Raw genomic sequence first — 10,479 nt, 5'->3', positions numbered from 1 at the left:
CATTACAACACCACCACGGCTGAAAGGGCGAACATGTTTGGTGTGACGGGGATTCGAACCCGCGATCCTCAGATTGCGAGTCGAGTGCCCTAACCACCTGGCCATGCCGGGCAATTTTTAAAGGAGTATGATTCAACACGTGCTGTGAAATCAACTCGAAAAATATAAAATCAAACTCGTAGTGATTTTGTTGTGAAAGAAACCTGTTTTTCATAGTAATAGATGGACAGTATATTAATACAAACCTAATCAAATGTCACTAGCCTAAGTATCAATATATGTATATATTCATTTGTCTGATTACGAAAAGAAAAAAAAGGTTTTTGAGACTATTAGGTAATTATTAAATGACTACATATTTTGCCTCTATATGCAGCCTTCGACGATATAAATTACATCTACATTCAGATTTTGGCAATATTAACTGCCAATGTATTCGATCATCTGCTTCTACATTTGGTCCATCAATATTAACTACCTATACGTTCGACCCTAACAATACCAACAACCTCTATTTAAAACAACTGACAGTATTAACTGCCTCGGCCCAGCAGAAGCTTACTGAAATGTTGTTTGCTGTGTTATATATATATATCTGATAGTGCCCCCACCCCCAGTGGCTCAGAGGTAAGTCAGAGGGCTCATAACGTAAAAAAATCATGTTTCGATACTCGTGGTGGGCACAGTGCAGAGAGTCCACTGTGTGACTTAACGACAATCAAACAAACTTCGTGATAGCTATTTCGAATCGTAATTTTAGGCGTTACAAACTTTGACCCATTTTCAGGTTACTAGTACAGCATATGTGTACTTCCAACATGTTGTGAGGGCTTAGCGAATCTTGGAAAGCAGGCACGACGAGACCAAACTAAATACCTTATAATCTAAAACCGACTTTTCTTCTCGAGTGGGGAGGGGAGACGGGTGGGTAAGGCTTACGGAGTGATATGTAACCTATATTCAACCTATTACTCAAAGGTGTTTCGGTAAACACCCAGTCGTAACTTAGCACCAACAAAGTGATCAGAATATGTAATTGAATCCCCCTCCTCACTTTTATTAGATTGTGAGATCGATAATACACAGGCTCTGTGTAGCAGCGCTGCCTGACCCGTGATTACTGTAAAAAAGTTATAGCGCGAAGTGGTTATGAATACAACGGTAAAGGATGAAGTCAATTAAAATAAAACAACGAGGTTAATTCTTGTCACGTATTAAAATGACCTAGAGATTTGTGCATAACTGATTCACGTATGGGAACGGTTTGTTTGTAGTTAAGCACAAAGCTACACAATGTGCCATCTATGCTCTGCCCACCGCGGGTATCGAAATTAGGTTTCTAGCGTTATAAGTCCGCAGATTTGCCACTGTATCACATGGAGGTGTGGGGGAACAGTTTGTTTGTTTATTAGAGCAAAACCACATTGGACGAAATGCTGCGTCCACCGCGGCGAATCGAACCTCGGATTTTAGCGTTGTGAGTCTGTAAACTTACCGCTGTCACGCCAGGGGACATATGGGAACGAAAAAACAAATGCGTATTGTTAGAACAATAAAAATTATACATTTTATTTCTGTTAGTGATTTTATATTCCAAAATTTATTTTACAAACAAAAAGTGTTGCAACACATGCTTTTTAAAGCTGGCCAGGCGTTGCCTAGTTTTTAGCGTACCTGAAATGTGAATCTAAGGGTTCATGGTTCGTGTTCAGCTTTTGCAAAAAAATATGTTCCGCACTTTTAGGATAACAGGTGCGCTTTAAGAATGAGGATAAAACCCCACTATTCGATCAGACAAAAAATAGCCCAAGAGTTGGCGGTGAGTGCTGTTGAGTAGCTGCCTTTCGTATAGGATCGTTTATGCTCAGATAACCTTTAAGTAATTATGCGCGAAAATTATAAAAAAATAGAAATAATAAACAGTAAATTAAACTAGTTCTAAAAATAGTTTACAACTTCTTGACTGTTGCCTCTTGTTAAAGATATCTCACAACTTCTTGACTGTTGCCTCTTGTTAAAAATAGCTCACAACTTCTTGACTGTTGCCTCTTGTTAAAAATAGCTCACAACTTCTTGACTGTTGCCTCTTGTTAAAAATAGCTCACAACTTCTTGACTGTTGCCTCTTGTTAAAAATACCTCACAACTTCTTGACTGTTGCCTCTTGTTAAAAATAGCTCACAACTTCTTAACTGTTGCCTCTTGTTAAAAGTAGCTCACAACTTCTTAACTGTTGCCTCTTGTTAAAAGTAGCTCACAACCTCTTGACTGTTGCCTCTTGTTAAAAATACAAGTTACGACAACAATTTTTATAAATACGTGTCTCATAGTGTTTAAAACAAAGTTACAAAGTAACGTTGATTAACCACCACCACAGTAGGGCATGTAAATCCTAATAAAACAAAATTTCTCAAAAGAAATATGTCACGTATGAAAATATTTAAAACCTAAATCTAATTTCGAAAATTATCAAATGAAATTAAGTAGCTATATATTCTTTTCAAATAGGGTCCCTAGTTTATTTTAAATTTATATCATCATATTTACGCTGACAATTATAAAATTAACAAGTACAATATATTCTGATCTAAACAAAAACCCCACAGTGGCTCAGCAGCATGTTTGCGGGCTTATAACGATAAAAATCTCTGTTCGATACTGTGGTGAGCACAGGGCAGACATGGCTGTAGCTAGCTGTGAGGTCACCGATGTTCGGACCTTCTTAAATATTTGAAATTAAATGTTGTAACGTACTATTTAATTTTACACCCTCTATTTAAGGCGCCCCCCCCCCCCCCCCAGTGGCACAGCGGTATGTCTGCGTACTTACAACGCTAAAATCCGGGTTTATTAATAATTATTACAAAATACTACGAAAAAATTTAAGATACTCTAGCATTTTCTGTACTTAGAAAAAGTTTTTTTTCTAATAGAAACATTTTAACTTTTTCTTAAAACAGTTGCTATAAATAACCATATACTATACATTGTCTCAATACGTTATTTCTTTAACATAACATATGGTTTCACCCATCCGGACACTGCCGCTGGACCCCGGTGGGACCTAAGTGGTTTACAAAATTTTCACCCAGTTAGTGGTTTGATAAAATTTCTTTAAACCAGGACGTGGACTATTTTACAAAATTTGTAGGCTATGGCCTCTTGTTACTTATTTCTCCTTCCGAAGCATGATCACTCCCGTTTCTGCTATAGCTAACTAATACAGTATGATCCTGGTTGGGCCAAAGAAATGTGACTAACTGAAATTGTTTTAAATTATGATATAAAAGTGTTCGGTGCCTAATGTTTATGACAAAAGAAAGAGGGTGTACAAGCTTTTTCTCAGTATATCGATATAACAATGAATTTAGAATATCAGGCTTTGAATAACCAGTAAGTGCTGTTTACCACAATAGACTCATATTGGTAGTGGTGATCTAACACTTCTTAATTATGTCTAAATAGGCTTAGAGTAGTAAGTAGTGGTGGGCAGAGCACAGACAGCCCATTGTGTAGCTTTGTGCTTAACTTCAAACAAGCAAACAAATCGAACGGAGATATATATAAATATGAAATAGTGTTGAAAAGTAGAGTTAATTAAAATATATTTATGAAGATAGAGAGTAAATCAACGTGTTAGCTATCGCGGTTACTTTGTACAAGTAAATTGATTTGAACTTGTATTAGTCCTACAACTGTTGGAGAGGTGAACGTAGGTCTCAAACAGTGTATAAGAGTTTAAGTTTGTAAAAAGTTGAGGAAGAAATAAACTGATTTATTCCCATTAACTGAGCTGAATGTTGAATTTTTTTCATCGCGAAAAAAAAGAAAGAACAACGTTACAAAAATAACATTAAAGTTATAGCTGTTTCTGAAAAACAAAAAACTTGTGTAGGTGTAATAAACGTTAAAATTCAGTTATACGGTAGTATAGTTTTGTTTTAATAATATAAAAACTTCTGCTGGTTATAATAAAATAGCTGACTTTCATGGTACTATGATTGAAGGCTCAGTTTTCGTGGCCATACTATATACTTCTCTTTCCGAAAAGATTTGTATTCTGTTTCTTTTGTCTAATTTTTTGTTTATAAGTTTGATAAATTATCAATGCCTGGAATGGCCTGGTGGTTGGAGCGCTCGACTCGCAATCAAACATGCTCGCCCTTTCAGCCGTGGGGGCGTTATAATGTGACAGTCAATCCCACTATTCGTTGGTAAAAGAGTAGCCCAAGAGTTGGCGGTGAGTGGTGTTGACTAGCTGTCTTCCCTCTAGTCTTACACTGATAAATTAGGGACGGCTAGCGCAGATAGCCCTCGTGTAGCTTTTCACGAAATTCAAACCAAGCCAATGATAAATTATCAAGATAATTTGGAATAACATTTTCTTCAGGTCCTGTCCTCTATCCAAGTCTGTCGATAAATTACTAACAACTTGTTATACTGTGGGTCAGCGGTAAGTTTACGTTCTTACAAAAATAAAATCCAAGGTTCGATTGGACAGAGCGCAGATAACCCATTATGTAGCTCTGGGCTAACACAGACACAAAAATACAATACATTAACAATTCTGTCGTCCTTATTGCTTTTCTAAATCTGAATCATGTAATGTTAAATGCATAGTTATTTTTATATAAAATGCACAAACTGAATATCCCAAATTCCGTAGAGTACAAAAAAAAAAAAGTCGTGGCTCGATGAAACTTAAACTAAAGAGTATTCTATTAATAACGAAAAAAAATTACAAATTAATATTTAAAAATTCTTATCTTTTGAATTTTGGACAAATTATTCTAATTTTTTATACACATACACGGGTAGTCTTTTCTTTCTCGATAATTATTAAGCTTAGCATACCATAAGATTTGGAAAAGGCAATTATTACTATTTTTATCATGTCGTTGGGCGGGTTTTTAAAATTCAATTGATAAAAATAATGCGAAGTCCAATCCAAGTAACGATAACAAACTAACTTTTGCTTCAATGAGTGAATAACGTTTGTCACAGATTACGTTTACTCGTAGCCTTTCTTTCGAATACAACAGTTAACTTATCGTTGAACAGTACGTCTAACTCCCAAATACAAAACTTACTTGGAAAATGTCAGTCAAAGACATACTAATCGTCACTGCGAAAGTAGCACTGAACTAACTCAATTATTTACTGATTACTTATTACTTCACTGTTTCACTGATTCTCATACTTATATTATTCTCGTTTTCTACTTACTACACGAAATTTCTAGATCAAAACGTCACCGTCATTACTTAATGACGAGTTCACTTTAGAAAACAAACATTTAACTTAAAATATAAAGAATATAGCTTACAACACTATTATCAGAATGATATTTCTATCAGTTTTTCATTCGTGAACGACTGGGGTTTATTTTTCTATTCTAATTCACCCTAACAGCGCAGATTTGTAACGTTCTTGTAGCTTACTCTGCTATGTTACAATGTCTTCAAAATATGTTCAAAATTTTTCCCCTTAGCTTGTTAAAGTAAAGCGAAGAACAATCTCACTCGATTTACACAGATCGTAAAATTGTAGCCATACTTCAGCCTTACTTGGTATTAATTATACTGTTTAAACAACTTTTAAATCACATCTCCCGAAAGCTACTGCTTCTTCTCTGAAGTAAAATTTCTTTTAACTTCGCTGATTTATTTTTAGCCGCGGCATAGCGGCTCCGATTTGATTTTTGTCAAGTACAGATTTCTAGCTCATAGCTCCGTCATCTCTTGACCGATTTGAGATATAATTGCAGTTTTGGACTCAAAAGGTTATACCCTTTCGATTGACGTATTTGACCACGTCCAAGGTCTCATAGATTAATTTACTATAATCCTGCCTAAAACAATTCCAATTTGAGGATAGGCTGGTAAAGATCCTGAGGAGTTATAAAATTGAACCGGGTATACGCGCGCCTCACGGTTGGTATTGCTGGCGCACAAAAATATATGTAATACAAAGGGGGTGGGAGAAAAAAAGGTATCATAGATTAATTTACTCTAATCGTGCCTAAGAGAATTTCATGTGCCGCGGCTATTGAGGATTTCCTCTTGTTTAACTTGTTATTTTCCACCCATATTTTCGGCTGTAACAATGTTGAATCTAATTGGCTCAGTGCCATAGACAATACGGGTTTTGTTTTTGTGTCATATTCCATGACCTGCTTAGAACACTTTAAAAATGACATCGACTCGTTATTGAACACACTTGAAAACTATCAGAAGCTTCATCACGTTTGAATCAAATTCTAAAAGGCGTTAATATAAAATACAAAGGACACCAGAACAATTGAGGTCAAAAGAAGCTATACCTATCTAACGATAAAGATTGCACATTCGTATTTTTTTAGGTTAATTAAGCCAGTACACCAAAACAATGTGGTAAGAACGTTTTTTTATATATATATATTTTATACGTGATAATTCAGCATTACAAAAGTTTATTGGGCTTAACAAATGATAGCTTTATAAGAACTGGAACGCTATCACTTAGCCTCCACGAATGCGGAAGTTATGCTTTGGAGGTAGGGCACCACTAAGTTATCTGATAAGATTCACGAGAACGAAAAGTAAAGCGCGTCACGTGATTTGGAACGAGATGCAACAATACGTCACCTACCACCAATGTAGACAATACTAACCAACTTTCTTTAAAAAGAAAATATGTGACGTATGTGTTTTCATATATGGACACTTTCTAATCAGCCACGTGTAACCTGAACTTTTTCATCACTGTCGTATTTTATCTAATAGCACATCGCACAAATAAGTATTGGTTCATAAATATAAACAAATGAAAATATGAAATTTGAGAAAAGCTTTTTTATTTTGTGTGAAACCTCAAATCTAAGTTTGAACTACGCAAAGGGGATTTAAAAATAAATAGTTTTAGGCTTCGGATTTAAAATGAATTTGAAACAAATATTTTACTAAAAATATATACTAGTTATATTTCATGAAAGAAATGCTTTATAACTAATTTTATAAAAAGGACGTTAACATATATATTACTTATGTCTGTAATAAATCGTAGAGTGGATTTTACCTTCTTTCTGATAGTTTGTTTATAATTAATCACAATGGACTATCTGTACTCTGCCCACCACGGGTATCGAAACCAGAATTTTAGTGTTGTAAGTCCGCAGACATACCGCTGTGCCACTGGGGGGGGGGGGGGCTCTTTCTGATAGCTTTTTTTTTGTTTTATTACAGAAAGAATACTGTTATTTGTTTTGTCATATATATATATATTTCTAAACTAGCTGGAGAACTGGTCCTCTGGATGGAAGTTATGTAAATACATGATTAATGAAAGGTTATTTTAGGAAATGAAAAATTGCTGCCCTTATATGTAGTTGTAAATATATCTCCCCATGGACCCAATAAACCTTCATACCAAATTTGGTGAAGATCTATCAACACCCATAAAAACTGCAAAACTGAACATTTGTATGTACCCCCACATGGACCCAATAAACCTTCATACCAAATCTAGTGAAGATCCATCAACACCCATAAAAACTGCAAAACTGAAAATTTGTATGTACCCCCACATGGATCCAATAAACCTTCATACTAACTTTGGTGAAGATCTATCCACACCCTGAAAAGTAGTTACATGGACATTCAACAGACACTACTATTATATTTATATAGATATGAGTAACAACAGCGACCGTATACCTTCAGCAGAAATACTATTACCTATAATGTGTTTTGTAAACAAAATGTAATGTAACTCAAAAAAAATAAAAAAATACAACAAACTATGCATCACAAGGTAAAGCCATTTTAACTGTGTAACCTCAGGATCCGGGTATAATATCATTAAGAGAATGAATACTGATTATGTAATTTCATTAGAAATAAAAATACTGTGTAACTCCAGCAGAAATAATGTCAGTGGTGTAACTCCAGGAGGAACAACATCAAGCGTGTAACTCGAAGAAAAGCAACAATAACAACGCGTTCTACAAGTAAAGTAGCATTTTCTAATCTCAAGAGAAGTAATGTTTGACTTCTTATATCAGAAGAAGAAGTAAAAAAATGTTAGCTACAAGAATCCAAGCGTATGACCTCAGTTTTTATATGATCTGTGTTGTTTCTCTTAGGAGAAACGACATGTGTAGCACTATCAAGAGTATAAACGAAACGAACATTTCACTGGCTTTTACTTGAAACATAAAACATTATGCAGAAAGTCCATCGCTTTTATTTACTGAGAAAAATGTATTACATTTTTGTTAAATTATACATGTTGTTGTTGTTGTTGATTTAGCGCAAAGTTATGTAATGGGCTATCTGCGCAACGTCCACCACAAGGAATTGAACCACGAATTTTAGCATTGTACGTCCTAAAACTTACTGCTGATCCACCGGGAAACATTACACATGTTAAAACCACCGGGGGGACATTACACGTGTTAAAAGAAGGAAGGTGTAAATTCGGTGACGAGGAACCCACTTTGAGACTAATAATGGCTGGAGACGGCTTGAATGGGTAATGAAGAAAAATTTAATATAAGCTTAACATAACAGCAAATGTACAACGTTTCGACATTTGCTGTTATGTTAAACTTATATTAAAGTTTTTCTTCATTACCCATTCAAGCCGTCTTCAGCCATTATAAGGAAGGCGCAAGTTTAACTTGTTCTCGACGCTGATTTATTAGATACATGATTTAAGTACATAACATACACGAAATAGGTAAGAAATATAAACTGACTGGAAACAAATCAGGAAACTATACATACAGAAAAAGATGGTGATAGGAAAGTGACCAAATTCAACTAGATGCTTTAGACAAGAAAGGATGGTATCCTTAGTTCTTAGTCTTGACTTTACTTTGCGCTATACATTTGAAGTGACCATATTATTAAGAACACAATAACATATAATTAACCTAAATATGCAGAGTTTTACCGCCTTCCTAGTCAACTCTCCCCCTCCCACAAGTGAGTGTCTTTTTTTTTTCGTCTGGAACAATTAAAAATGATATATGTAGATGTATACATCGTAACTGTTATCTAAAGTTAACAGCGAAATATGGCATTTCAGTAACTCAAATATGTAGGCTTAACTAGCAGGATAAAAAGTATATAAATCATCAAACAAACTTCAATTCAGTTACGGTTTTAATTGCTCTAGAAATGTTTTTTTTTTTACATATTGTTTTGATTATCTTTTTTCATTTATACAATATATATTTATGGTATTCCTTAGAAATGTTTCATGTTAACAAAAACGTTGAATAAACTAAATAATCAAGTGTAACAATGAGTATGTTAAAATATACATCACCTACAGAAGTCGATAATTCCTTAAGTTCGCCTGGAGCTTGATTTATGGTATATACTTTCTTTGGTCATGAATTCAGCGTTACTCCTAAATATAAGCTTGTTGACCGTCAAGTGAAAACATCCATCGTGAGTCATGATTGGGCGTCAGAGTTAAGGAGGTGTGGCCTCACTGGTCAACAATAGCTAACAAAAATCGGCCTTACTGTAACAGTTCAACCTTCCGTGACTTCTGAAACGGCTTTGTTTAATTTTGTTCTATTAAGTAAGAGCATCTTAATTAAGATAACTAACCTAAAATACTCCATATAATCGTGATTGAGCTAACATTGCTACTTCTAAAAGATAACAAAAGCTTTTCCCCTTCTTTTACCAAGATGCAACCCACATCCAACCACCATACCCTCAAACTAAGTTCTTTTGTGATTAAGGTATTGATAGAAAAACGTTTGAACGTTCCCTTTCACGAGTCAGACCCACCACACACCTGTATTATCTGCAATACCAATTATATGTTTTACAAAAGAACAGTTGAACGTTTTTCTGAACCTTAAGACATTGCAGATCTAAATAGTTATTCTTCAACTCCATATTCATTAAGCCAAGAATATTCAAGGAATAAGAATTTAGAATTAACCACCTATTCACTGGTTCGTCAACTCAGTATTTACTACTGACATGCCTATTCACTGATTCGTCAACTCAGTGCTTACTACTGACATGCCTATTTGCTGGTTCAACATCTCAGTATTTACTACTGACATGCCTATTCACTGATTCGTCAACTCAGTGCTTACTACTGACATGCCTATTTGCTGGTTCAACATCTCAGTATTTACTACTGACATGCCTATTTGCTGGTTTACAACTCAGTATTTACTACTGACATGCCTATTTACTGGTTTTACAAGTCAGTATTTACTACTGACATGCCTATTTACTGGTTTTACAAGTCAGTATTTACTACTAACATGGCTATTCACTGGTTTTACAACTCGGTGTTTACTACTGACATGCCTAGTCACTGGTCCAACATCTTAGTATTTACTACCGACATGTCTATTTACTGGTTTTACAAGTCAGTATTTACTACTGGCATGCCTATTTGCTGGTTCAACATCTCAGTATTTACTACTGACATGCTTATTTACTGGTTTGACATCTCATTATTT

At 34.9% G+C, this 10,479-nt stretch overlaps 1 protein-coding gene across 3 annotated transcripts in view; it reads right to left on the bottom strand.

Moving 5' to 3' along the window:
• Positions 1 to 9,388, bottom strand: part of LOC111087190 — a 47,532-nt gene extending 38,144 nt beyond the window's left edge. For 2 of the 3 annotated variants that reach the window (XM_022392996.1, XM_022392993.1), the window contains exon 1: positions 9,316 to 9,388. The gene's annotated coding sequence lies outside the window, so the exon portion shown is untranslated. Of the gene's footprint in view, positions 1 to 9,311 lie in introns of all 3 variants that reach the window. The other variant, XM_022392994.1, reaches the window with a different exon arrangement.
• Positions 9,389 to 10,479: the final 1,091 nt, after the last annotated feature.

This window comes from Limulus polyphemus, unplaced genomic scaffold (assembly GCF_000517525.1).
Source record: "Limulus polyphemus unplaced genomic scaffold, Limulus_polyphemus-2.1.2 Scaffold1854, whole genome shotgun sequence".
In the NCBI taxonomy this organism is placed as follows: Eukaryota; Metazoa; Arthropoda; class Merostomata; order Xiphosura; family Limulidae; genus Limulus; species Limulus polyphemus.
Note: the sequence above shows the minus strand (reverse complement) of the source record. Positions and strands in the feature narration are given on the sequence as shown.